This window comes from Euphorbia lathyris, chromosome 6 (assembly GCF_963576675.1).
Source record: "Euphorbia lathyris chromosome 6, ddEupLath1.1, whole genome shotgun sequence".
Lineage (NCBI taxonomy): Eukaryota > Viridiplantae > Streptophyta > Magnoliopsida > Malpighiales > Euphorbiaceae > Euphorbia > Euphorbia lathyris.
Genome location: NC_088915.1, coordinates 47,871,946 through 47,895,152, shown reverse-complemented (window position 1 = coordinate 47,895,152; position 23,207 = coordinate 47,871,946). Strand labels below are relative to the sequence as shown.

At 43.6% G+C, this 23,207-nt stretch overlaps 1 long non-coding RNA gene across 3 annotated transcripts; it reads right to left on the bottom strand.

The window, feature by feature from the left end:
* Positions 1 to 18,715: 18,715 nt before the first annotated feature.
* On the bottom strand, positions 18,716 to 22,405 carry LOC136233424 (uncharacterized). 3 transcript variants are annotated; one of them, XR_010690835.1, is made up of 6 exons: positions 21,692 to 22,405; positions 20,347 to 20,997; positions 20,106 to 20,270; positions 19,644 to 20,039; positions 19,223 to 19,573; positions 18,716 to 19,101 (listed from the first exon to the last, which is right to left on the bottom strand). It is a non-coding gene; the product is annotated as an uncharacterized lncRNA (long non-coding RNA). The 3 variants fall into 3 exon arrangements; XR_010690836.1 differs by having other exon boundaries at positions 20,347 to 21,777; positions 21,986 to 22,405; XR_010690834.1 differs by having other exon boundaries at positions 20,347 to 22,405.
* Positions 22,406 to 23,207: the final 802 nt, after the last annotated feature.

Sequence of the window (23,207 nt, the reverse complement as noted above, 5' to 3'; positions counted from 1 at the left end):
CACAATCCTCAATTGCCGCTTTGAAGCCGTCAAGAAGCCAGTTTGGTTGCCTCCTACCGCCAATTTTTTCAAATACATTAAGGATGTCATTAAAATCCCCAATACAGCACCACGCCAATCCATCTTGTTCTTTGAGGGATCGCAGCAAATCCCAAGATGCCCGACGCCTATTCCTCTCAGGAAAGCCATAGAAACCTGTAACCCTGCATAGCGTTAGGTTAGGAAAAGTAATCAAGGAGTTTATAAAGTTTTGGGATGACGAGATGACGTCCACTTTGACAGAATCTTTCCAGAATAAGGCAAGACCTCCACCATGACCACTTCCATTCACTACAAAACTCCTAGAGAACCCCAATTTACGACAAACCCCTACCATTTTTTCTTCTTTTATCATTGTTTCCATTAAAAAAAGAACCGCGGGCTTGTGAATCCTGATTATGTCCAGGAGGACGTTTACTGTACGTGGATTGCCCAATCCACGACAGTTCCAGCTAAGGAGACTCATTGGTTCTGGCGGGCCTGAGCACCAGGTCCCGCCCCAAAGTCGTTTTTTGATTGGTCTGAGATGTCGACTTCCATCTCTTTTTCATCCAGTCTTGGCCTTTTTGGGCCATGAATGTAACCAGATGATCCTCCTGTGATTCCTTGAGCTGGGGTAATTAGCTGAAATTGCGCTATTGTCTCCTTGGTTGGAGTGTTAGATTGTTCTTTTTCTTCCCCTACATTCTCTCTCAACCATTCCCTGCCTGCTTGACTGCTGTTCCTTCGAAGCGAGGCCCTTAGATAACTACCAAATTGACGTTCTGATGATGGATTAGGGTCATCAAACAATAACACACAAAACTTATCAGTATGCCCTAGGATACCACAGTAAAAACAAAAGTTAGGCAGCCTTTCGTATCTGAAGTTGATCCAAAACCATTCCCCTCCCCTCCGCTTCTCTTCATCTTTTGCCCTCTCTTGAGTGGTTTACGGACGTCGATAGCCACTTTGACACGGACAAAGTTGCGTCTGAGACTTGAAAAATTATTGTCGTCCGCTTCTATGTATTGCCCAATATAATTTCCCAGAATTTTGCACACTGTCGCTGTCTGAAATCCAACTGGGAGATCAAGAATCTGAACCCAAATAATTAGGTTGGACAAATCAACTTGGAGAGCCTGTTCTGTAACCTCTAGTCTTTTAATAATCAAGACATTCTGATTGAAGGTCCAGGGACCATCGTTCAGAACTCGAAGAATATCCAGTTCATGGTAAAATTGAAAAAGGTATCTACCTTCTCTGTCCGTTTCTGTGATCGTTACCCTTTTGACCGGACGCTAAATAGCTGCCAGAGTACACTTCATGCTGTCGAAGTGGGTTGTTTTTGCAATTAGAAATTGACCAATCACAAAGAGGGAGGGTTTCGACAGGTCCACCGGCGCCTCTTCTGCTGACAGTACCAGACCATCCTCGACGTCGTCGTTTAGACGAAGGTGAGCGTATGCTTCTAGTATTCCCTTCCCTTTATCCATCGTTGCTGCAGTTGTGAAATCGGAATTCGATTTTATGCTATGGAACGGCGGCTGCTCCTCTGAATACGGTGGAAACAAACCCTAGGTTTTAGATGGACAAACTCCTCAATAGAGAAGACGAGATAAACCCCAATAGGAGAGACGAGACTAAATAAAATAATAATTTAAATCTAGTTACCTTTGCTTTTACAATAATATTTCTAAAATTTCCTAATAAAGAAAAGCTTTAACTAGAACATGATTTTAGGGAGCCAAAAATACAACCGCCTTGTTTGGGAATTAGCTGTTAACTGTTAGCTGTTAGCTGATTACATTAGCTGTTAGTTGTTAGCTGATTACATTAGCTGATTTGACTAGCTGATTTGATTAGCTGTTTGTGTAGACCTATTTGGTAAAAATTAGCTGATTGATAATAGCGGTTTGTGCAAAAAGACGAATAAGGGCATTAATTTTGGCGCAGGAGAAGAGGGAGTCTATCTATTAGGGTTAAAGAAGTCCATTAATTTTAATATTGCAAAACGCTAATTGAAAAAGAGCTTTTTCTAAATTAGCGTTTTCATCCCAAAACTCTCTCCCAAACCTCTCTCCACCAAACACTCCAATTAGCGGTTTTAGTGGTCAAACCTCTAAAGTTGGTCAAAACTGCTCTTTTTATCCCAAAACGCTCTTTACCAAACAGGGCCAACAACTCATTAACATCGGGTTTTGAGACCATTTTTTTTAACATATATATATTTATTATTTAAATTAGTTACATAGTTTGGGTAAATAATTCAAGGTTGTAAAAGACGTTAGATGATAATCGAGTGGATAAAGTCTTTATTGATTAATCGAATTTGTATTTTTTATATTTATTTATTTATTTTTAAATAAAATATTATATAAATATAATTAATATATAAATTATACTATGTAAAAATAATAATATAAAATATTTAGAATAGAAAACATATATATTTTAATATTATTTATATTAATATCATTAAAAAATAATAAATAGATCAATAAAATAATATTTATAACAAAATGTGTCAAAATAAAATAAAATAAATATTTTTAAAAATACATTTGATAGTTTAAAGTTTTTTTTATTTAATATTTTATTAAAAATTAAAAAAATTGACATAAAATTTAAGGGTCATTTTTTTCAAAATGACCTAGGACTGCCTAAGACTGCCTAGGGGGCCAAAAATTGGTCAACCGATTTATGCCGTCACACTACTAGAAATCAGGATGGTGTTCTAAAAATCTGACAAAATTTATCGCATTTCGTCACAAATGCGACAACAGTTGTCGCATCTTCGCTGTCGCATTTCGTCACAAATGCAACGACAGTTGTCGCATTTATCGCATTTCAACACAAATTCGACAACTCTTGTCGCACATCGTCACAAATGCGATATCGCAGCAATTCAATTGTTAGTTTCTCATTTTTTGAGCTTTCCATCCTAATCCTCTTCCGCAGACACTACTTCTTCAAAGGTTGAACGAAACATAATCTCTTCTCTCTATAAACTACAGTCTTTTCTCTCTCTATAAACCACCGTCTATTCTTTCTTAAGGCTTGGCGGTAATGCCGCTTTCGTCGGTTTGGGATGGTGAAGAAGACGTTGAGAGTATGAGGAAGAAGGTGAATTGAAATAATAATATTCTTATTTAAAGTGAATGAAAATGTCTAATTTGATGAGATGGAAGTAAAGTGGGACAAATATGTTAAAATGGTGAGATTAGTAATTAGCCCAAACTTTTTTTTTGTTTTTTTGTTTTTTTGATCAGAACACAAACTTGTATTAATTGGAAATAGAATCAATACTCATACAAGTGGAAAGAAAGGAAGGTGGTACCCCTAAAAAGATATGAGGTTTTCCCCAATTGGCCATTTCATGGGCCATTCTATTTTGTTCCCTTCCTTCATAAATAAAACTACAATTAACAAAGCCTAAAGCCTTATCTCTAATTGCCTGTACCAACACATCAATATAACTAGCATTTCCATGCCTGTGAATAGCCTCAATCGACCATCCTGCAATCAGAAGAAACAATGACTCTTTGAAAACCCAGCACCTGCGCAAAACTCATTCCATTAAGGATTGCCAATAATTCTGCATGTTCTACAGACCAGCAAATACCAATCGGACACGCCCCACACATCGATATATGGCCTGTGCTGTCTCTCGTTACAAAACCGGCAGCAGCTCCTTCATTTAGATTGGTAACTGCGGCGTCGCAGTTGAGTTTTATATGATCCAGAGGGGGCGGGATCCATTTAAGCATTGGTGAAGCTTTTTTACCTTGACAGATTTCCTGTTTACACGCACCATTTGCATTCAGAACACCTGCAGAGAAAGCTTGATCGGATAACGGCCCTTCTCCATGTAGTAGCCGATTATGTGCCAACCATATCATCCACAGGTATGAGCAAAATGTGCGGAATTCATTAGGCCTCATGCCTTGATTAGCCATCTCAATCCATTCTAAACAGGAGGAAGCAGTAAGTTTGTACACTTTAATACCTATATCAGCTGATTTCCATTTCTTCCTGGTGATGTTGCAGGATTTTAAAAATGTGTAGAAGTGAGCCATCCCTGCAACCACAAAACAGACATTCATTGCTTCCAACTGCCCTGCGCTTGAACAAATTCTCCACGGAAGGTAGAGAATTTTTGCAGACTCCCCACAGGAATTGGCGGATTTTTGGTGCCAGATTGAATTTCCACAGTTTCTTCCAAAACGGGTCCGGCCCTCTAGACGGAGTTGCGATGCCTTCGAGGTAACGGTTTCTGACTGGTGCAGCTCTATATCCCACTTTAACTTCATACTCGCCGCTCCTTGATTCCTGCCAAAACAAACTATCACTAGCTTCTGTAGCCAGCAGAGGGATCTGTAGAATTCTAGCAGCATCATCCGGATTACAACAGAAGTTTATCAATTGTTCATTCCACATTCTGCCAGGGCTTTTCAAGATTAAGCAAGATACAAATTCTGATGGTGTCGGATTCCGGAGGGATAGGGGTCGTAGGCATGGGATTCCCGGCACCCATCTTGAAGCCATGATTTTAATTTGATCTCCGGTGCCTACTCGCCATATTCCACTCTCTGTGAGGATAGTGCGGACACTCATCAGGCTTCTCCAAATGAAGCTATCAGTGCCTCTGCTCTGGATGTCAAATAACGATTGTTGTTTTCCATATTTGGCTATGAAAATCATGGAACAAAGAGATTCGGGTCTATTAATGATCCTCCATACTTGTTTAGCTAATAAGACTTGATTGGAGGAGAAGAGGTGTCGGAAACCCAGCCCACCCTCAACCTTAGGTGCGCAAATTTTGTTTCACCGAACTCAGTGAATGCGCTTCTTTCCTTTCTGTTTACCCCACCACAACTCTGCGATAAGGGACTGAAGTTCATCACAGAATGTCTTGAGGAGGAGGAAGCAACTCATTAAGTACTGTGGAATGGCTTGCACAACTGCTTTTATCAGCACTTCTTTACCGGCTCGAGAGAGACACCGTTCATTCCACCCACCCACTCTTTTCAGCACCCTATCCCGGAGAAAATTAAAGATAACCTTTTTTTATTTCCCGATCACAGTAGGCATTCCCAAGTATTTAGGCAGAGCCTCAACCTCCCTAACTTCCAAAAACTCTCGCAGGCTCCTCTTTTGTGGCTCATTCAGATTGTTGCTGAAACTGATTTCTGACTTTTCATAATTGATCATCTGGCCCGAGGCTTTTTCATAAGATCTCAAGATATTCTTAATAACCCTGCATTCAGTATAGTCGGCCTGAAAAAATACTAGAGAATCATCTGCAAACAATAGGTGAGTCACCATCGGGCTTCTAGGACTAACTCGGATTCCATGTAACGTTCCATCTACTTCAGCCTTCCTAATCAATGCTGATAACCCTTCCGCACAGATAAGAAACAAATAAGGTGAAATAGGATCTCCTTGTCGAAGACCCCGACTAGGCTTTAAGAACCCTCTCGGCACCCCATTTATAAGGAAAGAAAAGGATACTGAAGATAGACAATTATTTATTAGCCTCAGAAAACTCTCCGGGAAACCCATTGTTCGCATAGAATTCTCAAGAAACAACCATTCTACACGATCATATGCTTTGCTCATGTCTAGTTTCAATGCACAAAAACCTTTCCTGCCCCTGAATTTATATTTCATAGAATGAAACATTTCAAAAGCTATTAAGGCATTGTCTGTAATCAATCTTCCTGGTACAAAGGCACATTGTGTTTGGTTGATGATAGTGTCGAGAACTGGCTTTATTCTATTTGCTAAGACTTTTGACACTAACTTATATATCACATTACAAAGACTAATCGGACGTAGATCTTTCATGGACGTCGGAGTACGAATTTTGGGAATTAGAGTAACAAAAGTGTGGTTGAGATTTTGTGGAAAAGCATTACCGTGAAGGATGTCGAGCACCAGTGCGGTCACCTCCTCTCCCACAATATCCCAGTAGGTGGAGAAGAATAAGACATGCATCATATCCGGCCCCGGGGCTTTGAGGGGGTGCATCTGGTCGAGGGCTGCTTTGACCTCCTCTTTGGAATAACTAAGAGACAGTTCTTCTTGCTGAGTCGGGGTGAGGCGGGTATCCACTGCCTCCATAACTGAGTTGATATTATCTGGGTTAGACGAGGAGAAAAGATCATCATAATAAGTGATAATCGTGGTTGCTATCTCTTCTTCTGTATCACACCACTCCCCATTTGCATTTTTCTGTCTTGTAATACAGTTGGACTTCCTTCTTGTGCTTGCCTTGGCATGGAAAAACTTGGTATTTCTGTCGCCTTCGGCTAACCACATGGCTCTAGACCTCTGTCTCCACATCGATTCATTTTTCTACTGAAGTGCAAGAAGGTTTCTAGTTAACGACTTTACCTCCTCCTCCACCCGGTCATTTCCGATTAAGCACTGTTGTAGACACCGAGTCGGAGGACCTGTGACGAAAACCTGTAAACAAGACGGTTGAAACGGTTGATTCCGGAAGTTTTAAAAACAAAAAAATAATATATAATAAGGAAGGAGAAGTTGCGATGGTGCGCGGTCGTCGATTGGGCGGCTCGCGAGTGCTCAGCGGCGCGGTGCGAGCGCCTAGCGGCAGCTGACGCGTGTCCAATGATGGTCGGATGCCCGCCCGACAGCACGGGGTGCGCGCTCGACGTCCGCTGGACGCGCGCGTCCGACTGCGAGTGGCGCGCGCTCGACGTCCGTTAGACGCACGAGCCCGGCGGTGCGGAGCCCGCGCTCGACAGCCACGGGGCGCGTGCGCCCGACGACGCTAGACGCGCCCCGGCAGGCGTCGGGCGAGCGCGCCCGGCGGGCGACGCCCGATCTTGATCGGGCGTCGCCCATTCCGTCCGGGGATCCAATGCCTATAAAAGGCACGGATCCCCATGCATTTAGGGAGGGAGGAGAGCTTTTTGGGAAAGATTTTCTCACTCTAAACATTTTTAGAGAGAGAAAATTGATTTTTTAGGAAAAAACATTTTTTTTCCTAAAAATTCCAAATCTCCTAAAAGTTAAAATTTTACCAAAAACACCGGAAAAGAACGATTCGTGGAATCAACCGACGTCAACCGTCAATACCGAACTTAAGGTATTATCTGAGGACTAGACTCGTTTTATTTCCTTTAATTTATTTCTTTTATTTTTTTATTTTTATGTCATAGTTTTTATTTATTTAGTTATTTATTTATTTTATCACGTTTTATTTAATTTTGCGTATTCATTTAATTTTCGTCTCGTGTTAAATAAAATTTGTTTTTGTTTTAAAATAAAAAACCTCGTTTTGATATCCCAATACGAACCGTGATCCGATTAAAAGGTAGTTCGGGTATTAAAAGATGTTGTAATTATAAGTTTTTTAAAAAAAGGGATATTTCCGAATAACGTTTTAAAATAAAAACGTCATTTTAGGAACTTCCGTTATAGACTATGATCCATTTTTGGTAGTTCGGAAATCCAAAACGATTGAATTAGACTTAATTTAAAGCTTTTGAATAAATCTGGAAATAATTGGAGTGCTGCTGTAATTTACCATTTCTGTCACTGATTGCTGTTTACCGACGGATTTTCCGTCGGTAAATCTGCCAAAATGTAAAAAATGCTGTTTTGATCCCTCTTTCTTAACTTTTAAGCTTTTGATCCTTTATATATATATGTATATTTATGTAATATATATTTTCAAACTATTTTTAGATATTTGGTACATATAGTTATTTAGGATGTTTATGTATTATTTTTCATTAATTTGATCTAATTTAAGTATATGTATATATATTTTCTTTAAAGTCATTTAAACTACATTATGTATATATATATAGTTTTTGGGCTATTTGGGTCATATTAGTTATTATTAGATAAAACTATTTTGGGGATAAATGTTATTTTCTTATTTAAGAGCTTTACCCGTTATTTTGACATGTTTAAAGTAAAAATGTATTATATTTAGTATCTTTGTTATTATTTCTTATATATTTATTACATAGTATCTTTTCACTTATTCTTATTTTATCTATAAATATTTCATGGTTTTTTTTAGCTAAAATGTATATATATGCCTATATTATTTTCTTTATTCTTGGGACATTTATGGGTCCATATTTTAAATAGGTTTTATTTGGAGTGAATTTTGATTTAATATGTTATTGTTGTAATTATGACAAGTAAAGAGTCTATTGAGTAAAAAATGGGAAAATAAATCACAAAAAGAGTTTTCAATTTAATTATTTAAACTAAAGGTTTTTTAGAGGTTCCTAATGAAAATAAATAGTGTCTTATTGACATTTTAAAATCATTTCTTAAAACATCACGTTTTAAAACCTTAGTCCGTTCCAACGACGGATTAAGCGAACCTTGTAATTAAAATCGTTTTCATTATGAATAATAGAGTTTTTGAATCGTTTTCTTAAATGATTTGTACAAAATAAATTGACTTGTATGCTTAACCACGTTTTCTTATTAAAGGTTTTTATCTTGATGTTTTCAAACGCTTGAGTCGTTCCAACGGCGATTCGGGTGAACTTCATCAAACGGGGTTTTGAAACGTACCTAAATCGTTCCAACGGCGATTAAGGTGCGAACCATGTAAATGAACTCGTTTTGGGGAAGTGAATTAGTATAGAATTAGTATGTAACACTGAACATAAATCACGTTGTAAATAAATCAATTCTTCCTTCTCCCCCTCTCTTTCCTATGTATTTTTGAACTGATGTAAATGGGTGATTCTTTACCAAAGTGTCTTTTCAATAATATATGCTCAAAACGGTTTCCAAAACGAGAAAGAAAAGGTTTCAAATGAATTTTAAACTTAAAGGAATATACGATTAGTCCGTTATCGCCTAACATGCTGAGTAGGAGGCCGGTGGTTCATAACCGGGCGATGTCGGGGTGACTAGTAGCCTTTCTTCGGAAAGGAGCTAGCCTTCTCGGCTCGTACCTAAGTTTCCCGAACCCACACCGATCTCCCGCAAGGGATCGGTGTTCATTTTCCCATTCGTGGGTGGCGACTCTTCCATATCTCCGAGCTCCGGTCCTGCCGAGCAGCTTGATTCCACGATTGGTTGCTTTCGGCGCCAATCACCGCTTACGTCGCCATGAGGTGTCCACCCCCCAATCCGCCCGGGAGATTAGGCCGCGGCACCTCGTCTAACAAGTGGCGACTCTGCTGGGGAAGCGAGAAATTTGATTCCGGAAGGCGTGTATTAAGCCCTTAACGGGGACGGATCGTATTATTTCTTTTCGTATGCATTCATGTGCATTATTGCAAACCTTTTGGGTAATTTCCGTGAAACCTCTAGCGAGAGTCCATTCGTCGCTGGAAAGAGGCTAGTGTAAGTTCCCCCTTACAGTAAGGCGCCAAAGGGTCCCCGTCCATTCGTTAGGGGCGAATTTGTGCGGTCCTGTGAGGTCCCGCGCTCAGCCGTGTCAGCATATAGTAGCCTTAGAAGTTGCCATAGGATTACCCGTTACTATTTTTGGTGTGATAAATGAATCAGTTCGTGTTTTCAAATCGCCATGATACTCGTGAATCGACGTACTAATTACCCTAAAACATCGAAACGATTTGAACGAAAGACGACTTAGCCATCTCGTATGAATGAACATGTGCGGCCCGCCTTGTCCCTTTCTGTGTCCCGACGAAGGCACACGTTCAGGAAATGCGTTATGACGTAAGCACGTATTAGTATGAATTGGTTTGGTATTAAGGATAGTTATATCTCGATTCAAAAGACTATATTAACAGTAGCCGTTATTCACATTCTTTAAATAGGTTGGGATAAAACAGAATTATGATGAAACGAAAACGAAGAACATTTCTATTTCGAACGACCCTATTGTAACGTGAAAAGTTTCGCAAACGTGGCCCGTCCCTTCTGAATAAAAGATGAGCTTTTACGTTATGCCTTGTGTCGTTCTTAAGAGAAATGGACGTGTCCGCAGAAGTGACTAAGAAAAGAAAAGCAAAAAATGAACTAAACGACCAAAATCATTCCGAATCTACGATATATGTCAATACCGAGAGTAGTTAAAGAAAATAAACCAATGCCATTGAATACGTGCCTCGAACGAGTGTATACCCTGTTTAAAATCACAAAGCCGAATTAAGCCAAACCATATAATTGCGCCATATAGACGAGACTGCGGGTTTTGACTAACGACTCGATCATTTCGACCATTACCAAAACTGCAAGAAATATGGCCCGATGTACGTGTTTGCTTAATTCGTGCCTAAAGGAAATAGAACGGTGATATCCCCGCTTCGAATAAGCATGTGATTCAACGAAACGTTGATTTTCTATAACCACACTAAGATGATATATCCCGTGGATTGGGAAGAACAACGAACTGTTGCTAGCCGAAAGGTTACCGTACGCTCAAAATAAGACTCACCGTCTTTTCACGTAGCTAAAATGAGCAAACGGATCCTCGACGCTAAGAACAAACGCGTTACGCGATGAGTCCGTTCCCTAAAATAAAATCCAAAAGTGATTCCATCACTAAATAAACACGTGGTTACGTCTCTCGATAGATCCAAAAGATCCCGTTGTAATCCAAAAATCGAGACACGAACCCGCGCGAATAAAAGGGAACGAGTCATTGTCAATAACGAACGATTGGACTGAAAGAATAACTTGTACCGCGTCTAAAAACCGAGATACGCTCAAAGGGAGTCAAAACCCGAACTAATGCATCTCGCAAAATGACAAAAGATGAGTTATTCTGAAAGGACAATCCAACTTGGTCGATTTCTTAGTCACTGAACGCTGATGCGTCAAAAACGAACTGTGTTGTATGGTGAATGATTTATTTTTCCGCAATAATCGACGGCATCACGCGTCCCCTGGACCGCAATGTGAGCCCCAAACCAAAATCCTAGGAAAGAGACTTGGACCGTCGAGTGTGTGGAGGAATAAGGGTGGAAGAGAGATGTTGTGATACGTGTAATTAGACTAATGTTTGTTCTTCTTATCTTATATATCCGTAAATAAATAAACGCACACACCACGAATCATGCATATAAAATCATGCATACATACTAATGGATACCGTTCGCGCAGACGTCATCATTAAGCGATTGTGGTATCGAGAGAGCAGTCGGCTAGTTATGCAGTTTGACCAGTTACAGATTGACAGTTCTGAATCGGCAGTTGTGGCTTCGGAATCATCTTCGTCCGAGTATACTCAGTCTTCAGCCAGTATGTCTGCGACCGACGAAAAAGTGGCCGGATTGGAAAACTCTGTGAACAACATTAATGAGCAGTTAGCGGTGATAGCGGCCCAGTTAGCTAAGCTGGCCATGAGGGATGACAAAAGTGGCAGTAAACACGCTGAGAATGAGGTGAACGATGGACCTCGCTTTGGGAATGAGGATGACTATCAGGATTATATCCGGAAGCAGCTTGAGAAGAGAGAAAGCTAAGGAAGATGAGTGGAAGCAACACATCACTCAGGAGGTGCAGGATCTACGTGGGGGAAGTTCCGGGAGTCAGGACTTTTATAACTTGAAGAATTGTTTATCGGCAACGGCTTTGCCTTTGAAATTCCGGCTCCCTGACATGAAAAAGTTCGATGGAACTGGGGATCCCACTGCCCACATGAATCAGTATGTCGATGTAATGAAGCACACGATCCTGACTGAGGATCAAGTCATGGGGCTTTTTAACACCTATCTTGAGGGGGCTGCCCTCACATGGTTTCATGCATTGCCGATGGTGACGAAGAGGGATTGGAAAGAGTTAGCGAAGTCATTCATCGCTCAGTATAGCTTCAACACCATGCTTGAGGTCACTTTAAAGGAGCTAGAGAGCACTAAGCAGCAGACTGGGGAGTCATTTTCCGATTTTGTAAGGAGATGGAGGGCTAAGGCCGCGGTTATGAAACAAAAGCCGCTTGAGCAGGATCAGATCCGAATGGTAGTCGGTAACACATTACCGTATATTAAGAATGAGTTGCGGTATATGCCTTTTACCGATTTCAATCAGATGTATAGCTGTGCCTTGACTGTGGAGGGGGATGGAGAACCAAAGAAAGCCTATACCAAGTGTACCAAGTGGACGAAGTCTGGATATAGTGCCGGAGGGCCAAGTGCGAGTGTGGAATCTGCAGCAGTGAAAGTGCTTGATCTTAATGCTATCGAAAAGAGGCAGTTCGCCAAGTTTGATCAGACTTACGCGAAAGTTTTTGAACGTTTGCAGAAAAAGGGATTGTTGAAAGCCCTTACTCCTTATAACAAAGCTCCACCTACTCCGCAGATACATGCTAGAGGGTATTGTGAGTTCCATAGCAGTTATGGGCATACAATTGAGAATTGTGAGAGGCTGAAACACGAAATCCAGGATTTAATCGAGGAGAAAAAGATAGCTGATCCTTCGTCAGCAAACCCTTCCACTAGGCGTAATCCATTGCCTAATCATAGGGTGAGCATGATCGGAGTTGGTTTGACAGAATGCGTAGTGATGGAATCCTTCGAGGAGAACGTAGAGGAGTTGCTAGATTCCGACGAAAGGAACAATGTAGGAAATGGTCTATATGTGTCCTTCCTTGGCGAGGAACAAGAGGATGAACCGATGGGAGAGGGATTGGATGGTGGAGCACCGTATGATGAAGATAGTGCCGAAGAGACCGGAGAAGGGTCATCTCGAACTATTGTGCCTAATTTGGGTCTATTTAGTGGTGGAGAGAATCCCGATGTGCACCTGCGTGAATATATGCGCGATATCTTTGTTGAATCCTTCGGGGTGGACGAGATTGCTCAGTGGTTCCACCATTCGCTGATAGGCGAGCCTTTGGGGTGGTTTCACTCATTACCCGACTCTTGCAAGTATGATTGGGATCAATTGTCAGATCTATTTCTAGAAAGGTACCAAAGGACTGAGGACAGGATTACAGAGCGCTTCGCGATGCAGATCGGACCTATCAAGCGTCCGCTACTGAGGGTCAGTAAGTATAATGGCAACAAAGATCCGATGGAACACCTTCATTTCTACTTGTCGGCCATAGCGCCCTTGGGTTTTAAGGAAGAAGAGATCACCAGCTTGTTCTGTAATTCATTGATGGGTGAGCCGTTGATGTGGTATATGTCACTTCCGATGTATGTTAAGACCGATTGGGCGGCAATGACGAAGAGGTTTATCAAAGAGTATACGGTATGGATGTTGGCGGATCAAACCCCGGACTCCCCCTCTTATGAAACGCCCGAGGCGGTGTTGGCAATGCCTAGGTATGGTGGATACCAGGATCCTATTGAGCATGCGAAGTTATTCCGCAACCACATGTATGACGCCGGGTTCCCGCAATGTGAATTACATGAACATTTCCCGGAAACCCTAATGGGAGAAGCCTTGTTGTGGCACCAGGGCCTATCAGAAGAAGAAATGGGTCATTGGATACCTCTTAGGAATGCTTTTGTGGCGAGATATGAGATGTATGTTCCATGGACGGGATCCCTGGAAGATCTGGATAGGATCGGGCAATTTCCCGAGGAACCATTCGTGGATTATGCTAGGAGGTGGAGGCACCGGTATGAGTAGTGTCACGAAACAATGAGTGATAAGGTGCAGCTTATGTGCATACAGAGAGGAGCTATTCCACTGGCAGCAAGGAGAATGAGTAGAGTGTCCCTCCGGGATTATGATGATCTGATAGGATGGGCATTGTATGGATCGGCGGATCCTTTTTATTTGAATCCGAACGTTCCTAGCGTTATGGATCTAATGATTGTAGACATTTGGGAAAGTTCCTCGGACGAGGAAGATGCTAATCGGCAGATTCCTATCAATATTTGGGATGAATCTGATGAAGAACCGAAAATTGCTGTCATGACAAGATCAGGTCGAGTGGCCGAGGGAAAGGCACCTGTGGTTGAGACTGAGATAGGGGAAGGATCGGCTCCCAAGCCAGATGACCAAGTCCTCGAGCAGTTGAAGAAAACACAAGCTAAGTCTACGGTGTGGGAAGTCCTATGCCATTCCAAATACCATCGTGAAAATCTGATGAAAGAGCTGCAGAATTTGGTTATTTCTACCGATACCGAGCCGGCAGCGTTGGTAGGGGAGATTATGGCCCGGAAGAAAACCGAAATCACATTTACTGACGAGGATCTCCCAGAAGAGGGGAAGGCTCACAACAAGCCTTTATACATCCGAGCTGAAATTAACGGGAAGAAAACTAGTTGTGTGATGGTCGATGATGGATCGGCCATTAATGTTTGCCCGCTGAAACTCTTATCTAAGTTGGGAGTAGAAAGAGGGGACCTGACGGCCTCGGAAACTATGATCAGGGCTTATGATGATAGCCGTAGGCATATTGAAGGAGTCTTTAAGGCCAAGTTGAAAGTGGGGCCGCATGAAGAAGAAACTGAGTTCACGGTGCTGGATATCCCGGTAACCTTTGCTGTATTGTTGGGACGCCCATGGTTCCACAAGTTGGGAGGTGTGCCCTCCACGCTCCATCAGATGATCAAGTTCCCCTTCGGGGAGGAGATAGTGACAATTAGAGCTGAGAAATTGAGCTCGGTGGCAGCATTGGGAATTGAGCCTCAACTGTTCTCCGGATTCCAAGTTTCTAGGATCTCAAGTCTAGCATGACCACCGATGTGGTGAAGATGATGAAGGGAGGCTTCATCCCTGGTATGGGTTTGGGAGCACACCATCAAGGGCTGCCAGAATTTTCGGACTTCAAGAGTCAGAAAACCCGGAGGGGTTTAGGATATGAACAGGGAGGTCCGTCCAACGCAAGTAGTGAAGGAAAAGTGGGCCTAAGGAAGTATTTCGTGAATGAAGGGCATGGAAAGGTTTATTCAGGGACCCCTGAGTCGTGGACCAGCACCGAAGGGAAGATTCTGCCGGGGTTTGAGATCTTCAATGATGTGACTGACTGGGGCAGTGGAAAAGCGAGCTGCTTTGTCGAGGAGATTATGATGTTAGACTTGAATGCCGAGGAGCAAATCATCACTATTGAAGCAACTGCAGGAGTGTTAAATGAGCCCAGTACCTCCAAAGTTCATGAAAACCCGAGGACCTCGACGATGAAAATTGTATTACTGCTTTATTCGAATCTGATGATGTACTCGCCAATACTATCAATGAAATGAATTCTGATTTTGCTTACTTGCTTGATGTTGATCGTGATCATTCCATGCATTCTCATTCATATAACATGCCTACATTTGAAATCAATACAATAGAAATGTCAACTTTCAATCTTGGCACGGATGAAAATCCTAAACTTATACAAATTGCTCAAGAATTAACTATTGAAGAGAGGAAAGAATTTGAGAGAATAATTAAAAAATACGAAATAGTGTTTGCTTGGACGTACGAAGACATGCCAGGAATCGATCAATCAATCGTAACTCACCGTATTCCGACATACCCCGATGCTAAGCCCGTGAAACAGAAACTCCGACGCATGAGACCGGAATGGGCAGATAAGATCAGAGAAGAAGTGAAGAAGCAGTTAGAAGCAGGGTTCATCGAAGTAATCGACTATCCCTCTTGGGTCGCAAATGTAGTGCCCATCGCGAAGAAGGACGGCAAAGTGAGAATGTGCGTCGATTATAGAGATCTTAATAAAGCATGCCCGAAAGACGAGTTCGCATTGCCTCATATTGACGTATTGATCGATAGTGCAGCATCGAGCGTCTTACACACGAATGTGGACGGTTTCATGGGCTACATGCAAGTTCAGATGGCCGAGAAACACAAAGCAAAAACCTCGTTCACAACTGAGTGGGGAACATACTGCTACAGGGTGATGTCGTTTGGTTTGAAGAATGCCGGGGCAACTTACCAGCGAATGGCTACAGCACTGTTCCATGATATGATACACAAGGAGGTAGAAGTTTATGTGGATGACATGATGGTCAAGTCGGAGATAAGAGAAGGGCATTTCGCTGCACTCGAGAAGTTTTTGGCCCGAATTTACGAATTCAAGCTGAGGTTGAACCCGAAGAAGTGCTTCTTTGGCGTTTCATCGGGGAAAATCTTAGGCTATGTGATCAGTAACAAGGGAATTGAGGTAGATCCCGACAAAGTGAAGGCCATACGAGAAATGCCGGTACCAAAGAATGAGAAAGAAGTGAGAGGGTTTCTAGGGCAGGTTCAGTATATCAGCCGGTTCATAGCAAGACTCACTGCAATCTGCGAGCCGATCTTTAAGTTGCTACGGAAAGATCAACCCACGATTTGGAATGATAAGTGTCAGCAGGCCTTAGAGAAGGTCTGGAAAAACCGCTGCTCCTCTATGTGGCAATCGAGGAGCGATCCATTGGGGCAATGCTGGCCCAGGAAGGGGACACGGGCGTGGAGCACGCGGTATATTATCTGAGTAAGAAGTTCCTAGAGTACGAGCTTAAGTATAACATGATCGAAAAGACGTGCATAGCAGTAGTATGGCTAACAAAGAAACTACGGCACTATTTTCAATCTTACAAAGTGATCATTATTTTCCGGATGGACCCCGTGAAGTATCTGTACCGAACTCCGTCTCTAACAGGGAAGCTAGCCCGATGGTTGTTGCTTTTGTCCGAGTTTGATATTGAATACGTAACGAAGAAGGTTATCAAGGGGAGGGCCGTAGCAGAATTTCTGGCCAACCAACCCCTGAGCGCAGAAGAAGAAGAGATAAACTATGATTTCCCCGATGAGCACTTGAACGCAATAGAAGTTATACCATGGAAAATGTTCTTTGATGGAGCAGTTAATTCGAATGGAGCCGGAGTAGGGGTATTACTTATCTCACCAGAGGGAGAAAGGATCCTGATGGCAAAGAAGCTATCCTTCCCTCTCACTAATAATATGGCCGAATATGAAGCGTGCATCTATGGGTTGGAGTCATTAGCAGCACTGGGAGCATCATATGTTGAAATTTGGGGCGACTCAAAACTGATTATCGAACAAGCGCAGGGAAACTGGGAAGTGAGGGAAGAAAGGTTGCGTCCATACCTAGACCAGCTAGAAGGGTTGGCACAAAGATTCAAGGAATGTCGTTTTTATCATATCCCTCGAGCACAGAACCAGGCTGCGGACGCTTTGGCCACTTTAGTGTCAGTTTGGGACAACCCCCGGAACCTTGCCTCGAAACCGTTGGTATTGAGGAGATCTCACAAACCATGCTACGAAGGCGTAATGCTGTTAGGGGCAGATGAAAAGCCGTGGTATTTCGATATCGTGAACTTTATGAAAAGTGGAACATACCCAGCAGAGTCAGAACTTAGGGATCAAGCTGTGATTAGAAGGTTAGCTCAGCAGTTCGTCATCCACAATGACTTGCTTTACAAAAGGCACATCGATGGGTTACAACTAAGATGTTTGGATGCGGGAGAAGCCCGCGAGGCAATGGAATCGGTACACTCGGGAATTTGTGGGGCCCATATGGAAGGAGCGGTGTTAGCAAGGAAAATCATAAGGCAAGGCTTCTACTGGCTCACCATGGAAAGAGATTGTAGCGAATATGCGAAGAAATGTCACGATTGTCAAATCCACGGGGATTATAGTCATCTACCGGCCATGGAATTGCATGTGTTGGCACCTATTTGGCCATTTGCGGCTTGGGGCATTGATATCATCGGGGAGGTGAGGCCTAATGCTTCGAATGGGCACAAATTTATTGCAGTCGCCATTGATTACTTCAGCAAGTGGGTAGAGGCAGAGTCGTTTGGCAAGTTGGGGTCTAAACAGATGAGGAAGTTTATCGAAAAACACTTAATCTCCAGATTCGGAGTGCCTCATCACATAATCACAGATAATGGGGTCCAGTTTCAAGGAGAAGTGAGAGGTCTCTTCCGAGAACATGGTATTGAACATCACAGGTCTTCTCCGTATCGTCCGCAAGCTAATGGCGCAGTAGAAGCAGCTAATAAGAACCTTAAGAGAATTCTCATAAAAACGGTGGAATCACATCGGAATTGGCACGAGAAGCTCCCACTCGCGTTATGGGCTTATCGCACGACGGTTAGGACGTCAACGGGGCAACACCGTTCTCCTTAGTGTATGGGGCAGAAGCAGTCCTGCCGATTGAGACCGAAAAGTGATCGTTGAGAATCGCAGTGGAAGCAGAGATTCTCGAGACGGAATGGGTGAAGAAGCGATATGAGCAGTTGGCTTTGGTTGACGAGAAAAGGATGGAAGCCCTTTACCATGTGCAGCTATATCAGAGAAGGATGGCCCGAGCCTTCAACAAAAAGGTCAAGGCCAGCCCCATCAAAAAGGGGGACATGGTGCTGAAACAGATCCGTGTGACGCACACCGACCCTAGGGGCAAGTTTAAGCCTAACTGGGAAGGGCCATTCTTCGTGAAGAAGATACTAAGCAAAGGAGCGGTGAAGTTAACTACTATGGACGGTATGGAATTCTCCGAGCCTACCAAAGAAAAATTCCCGATAGGTTGAAAACCCGTAAAGGGCGGCCTATGCAACAATAAGGGACATCCCAGTGGGTGAAAACCCGAAAGGGCACTCATTTGAAAATTTCGGGATAGTAAAAGGAGAGGAGAAAAATCGCCGGGATCCGAAAACCGAAAGGCGGGTCCTGGTAACAGTAGTTATAACTTGAGCAATTACAAAAACAATGTATAAGAGGCTAAGTATTTCTGTTGTTTGTAAATAAATAAAGGCATGAATATATTTGACGAGAATGATTGGAATCTTCATAATCTACTAAATGCATGGTAATATGAATCATGAGTTATACATTTCCTACCTTACTTTTCACAATAAAAAGCCTACATGCTATCCACCCCGCTCCCTATACGTCAGATATACATCGGGGTAATCCTAATAAAAAACTACTACAAAGCCATAAAGCCTAATAAGGAGGGATATCCCAGTAGTCCTCAAAATCCCTCAAGCGTGACGCCCGCTCTGTAGATAAGGCCTCCTCGGCAACTCGGAGTCTCTCCTCGGCGACTCGTGCTCTCTCCTCGACAGCAAGGCGACCCTCAGTCTCCCTCCGCATCACCTCCGACCAGTGGTCGTTCCGCTCTTGGTACACCTGACCAACCCTGGCATCGGCCTCCCGTACCGACTCACTCCGTCTCCGCTCATGGGCGTGAAGATCGCTCTAAAAAAGGAACAAAAAAGAAAAACAGATGTGAAAAAAAAAAAAAGCAGCATAGGCAAGAACAGAAATCATACATACATGCATGCATTCCACTACACTAAAATAAGGCAAGGATACATACCAGGTGGTCGGCATAGCGCAAGCTGAGGCAGTCTCTGAGGTAACCGGACAGCCCCAAGTAGTCAGTACAAGTCTCTCTCGTAGTTTGAGAAGCGTCGGAAGGGTCAAATGGTACCCTCAATGTGAAGACGGGAGGAGCCATTTCGACACCCGCGTAGGCTACCCTGGACTCATCATAGCAAAGGGTCGCAAAATCTCTCCCGTAGTCCGGAACGGGCACACCCAAAGAGGATCTCTCCGGTCGGGCAGCGCTGGAGGACTCGCCGATATAGTAAGGGGGCTCGCTCGCAGATGTCTGAGCCCGAGCGCCATCGAAGAAGTCTGACAAATGAGCACTCCTCCAGGACCCCTCCTGCAAATGAAAACACAATGAATACCGCTAGCTATCTCGTGAATAAAGGTAAATAGGCTGAACCACTCACCGGGACCTCCTCCTAACCGAAGACTGCCGCGACAGCCTCCCACGAAAACACGTCTGCCACGGGATCCACATCCATCGCCACCACTGGGGCATCCCTCGCGCTCAACAAAGTCGATAGGTAAAGATCATGGCCTCCGGCGTGAACCCACACCTCTCTACCCACGAACCGACGGGTCAAGTCCTGACGGATAACCGACAAGGGCATGGTCCGCACCGCGAACATGGAAACGGGGATCTCGCCCGGGGACCAGTGCGACGCTCTAATCCCGGTGATGCCCCGGTCGCCTAAGTACCAGGCCCGCACGCAAGGGCCGGTGAGCACGCACTGCTGCTCATGGATCAAAGTCACGTACGCATAGTCGGGACCGAAGTCAAGGTCGTCCCACCTAAACTTGATCTAAAAACACAAAGAAAAAGTCAGATCCAATCAAACAAGAATCTAGCATGACTAGAAGATATCTACCTGTCCCAAGGTCCGCGAGTCAATCCAGTCTAGGAGCCGCGCCACCGTCCGTCTCTTCTTTGCGCCTAAATCAAACTCTCTCCACCGAGTCATGAGAGGGAGCCTCGGTACTCGTGACCGATGCCGGGACTGGCTAGGAAGAATCCGCCTCTCGCACGCCCAAACCTGCTTGTAAAAAACAAAGGTTACGAACGGAAAGCATGAAGAAGATAGAAAGGACGAGTCCAGGGTGCACACATACCAGAAGAGCGAAAGTGTAACCACCGAAGTCCTTGCGCTTCCGGCAAGTCAAATCCAAAAACTTATATAGGAAGGCTAGGCCCGCCCCCGCCCAATCATAAGACGCCGCCGCATCCAAATCGCTAAAAGCCTGAATAAGACCAGCATGTACCTTCCCGCTCTTGGTGCGGAAAATCGTCTCACTCAAAGTGTACACTAGGAAGTTACGGACAGCCAAGTCAGCGTCATCCGTCTCATAAAAATCTCTGCGACTCAAGAGGCTCGCGGTAGAAATGAACTTCGCTGGAGAGGATTTGGCACCTGGGTAAACTCATGGCCCAATCAAAGCGGCTAGCCTAGCGCGGTCGACCCGCGGACGTATCATGTCAGAGCAGAAGGGAACTGGAGTGCTACTCCCCCGCAGCCCTGTCAGCAAAGAGAAATCTCGAGGCGAGATGGTCATCTCCTCGAAAGAAAGGTGGAAGGTATGGGTCGAGTCAACCCACCTCTCGCATAGGGCCCGCAGGCCAAAGCGATCGCACGCCCCATTGGTGCGGGGCAGCGCTGAAATAAAGGGCTCACAGCCCAACTCACGCACACGGGCTCTCGCCGCGGCGCCTAACATAGAATACCACACGTGGATCTCGGTCGTGGTCCCGGAAATCTCGAGGAACTAGAAAGAACAATACAGGAAAGTTTAAATATGGTTCCTAAGCTTGCATTTGATGAAAACACGTTAAGACTAGTTATTCTTTCGGTCAGAATCTAACCTAGAGACGTTTGGTCAATTTGGACCAATTTTTTGTAAAATCTCTCCTTAGGGTCATTTATGTAGGATTTAGTTAATTCTTTATTCTTTAATCCACTCTCGTCCGCACTGACAAGGAGCATTGGTCAAGTTTTTACTATTCGCGTGCATTAGTTAAGTTTTTACTATTCACGTGCATTAGTTAGGTTTTTACTATTCACGTGCATTAGTTAGGTTTTTACTATTCACGTGCACTATTCACGTTTTTACTATTCACGTGCATTAGTTAAGTTTTTACTATTCACGTGCACCATTCACGCTTTTACTATTCACGTTTTCGCTATCCACGTGCACTATTCACATTTTTTACTATTCACGTTCATTATTCATGTTATTTTTACTGTTAGCATGCATAAAGTCGTAGTTTTACTATTCACAATACATATAGCGCACATTCTTACACAAAAGTAAACAAGTGTTACTTGTAAGTAAAGAAATTCATATTTTCTAACTAGAGTCCTTTAAGGCAATCTAAAGGTTAGCATGCAAATCATGTTCGGATAAGGATACTAAAGCCTAGAATTTGAACCAAATAACGAAAAAGTGAGAAAGTACTTACCTCGTTACAGCGTGTCCGGCTCAGATGCGTCGTAGGGTCGTGGAAAGGGTCCACTCTAGCAAGGTTCACGTAAACCTCCTCCATGCCTTTCGTGCCATCGCATTCATCCAAATCCATTCCGAGAATAATCCAAATCAAAATCTAGAGAGAGAGAGAAGAAAGAGAAGGTGTGGGGTTGAAATGGAACCCCACCACCTTATATAGGAAAGAGGAATGGCATTCCCGTAAATAGCGAAAAAAGTACGATGTGACATAAAGGTAAAAAGTAAATAATTGATTACCAGGTGCACAGACCTCCGATTTGCAGTCCGTTTCAGCCTGCGCTTCTCCCAGACAGTGGCCAATACTGTCAAGATAAGAACTCCCGACGACAACCAATTTTTACAGAACAGTGGCACCAGTCAAAATACAGACGAAAGTCAATAGAAAAATAATCGACAATGTGAATCATTCCGAACCAAAAAGACATTCCTACCAAACCATTCGAACCTCCAGGACACTAGCTCCAGTGAGAAAATACAGACAGCGGTGTTTTAAAAGAATTCAGAATCGTTAGAAAGAACCTTTTTGCCCTTGAGCCACCTTACCTACGGTTCACGACCGAGGTAGCTTTTTTACGGTTCACGACCTAGGTAGCTTTTTAGCCATCTTACCTACGGTTCACGACCGAGGTAGCTTTTCAGCCATCTTACCTACGGTTCACGACCGAGGTAGCTTTTTAGCCATCTTACCTACGGTTCACGACCGAGGTAGCTTTTTAGCCATCTTACCTACGGTTCACGACCGAGGTAGCTTTTTAGCCATCTTACCTATGGTTCACGACCGAGGTAGCTTTTTAGCCATCTTACCTACGGTTCATGACCGAGGTAGCTTTTTAGCCATCTTACCTACGGTTCACGACCGAGGTAGCTTTTTAGCCATCTTACCTACGGTTCACGACCGAGGTAGCTTTTTAGCCATCTTACCTACGGTTCACGACCGAGGTAGCTTTTTAGCCATCTTACCTACGGTCCACGACCGAGATTGCTTTCGAGCCAATTTTACCCACAGTCAACGTACGCTAGGGTCCGTAAGAAGAACATCTGCCGGCAGCCGATTCATAGGCAAGGACGGAAAGAATCGAGAACGACGCCCGAACGCGCAGCGCGAAGGTCAGGTATTCTTCCTCCTACTCTTTACGTGTCTTTTACTTTTATATGTTTTACATTGCATGTGTTGCGTTAGCAAAAAACGTTTTCAAAACACACACATCACTGTCAAAATAGGAAAGTAGGGGCAACTGTAGACACCGAGTCGGAGGACCTGTGACGAAAACCTGTAAACAAGACGGTTGAAACGGTTGATTCCGGAAGTTTTAAAAACAAAAAAATAATATATAATAAGGAAGGAGAAGTTGCGATGGTGCGCGGTCGTCGATTGGGCGGCTCGCGAGTGCTCAGCGGCGCGGTGCGAACGCCTAGCGGCAGCTGACGCGCGTCCAACGATGGTCGGATGCCCGCCCGACAGCACGGGGCGC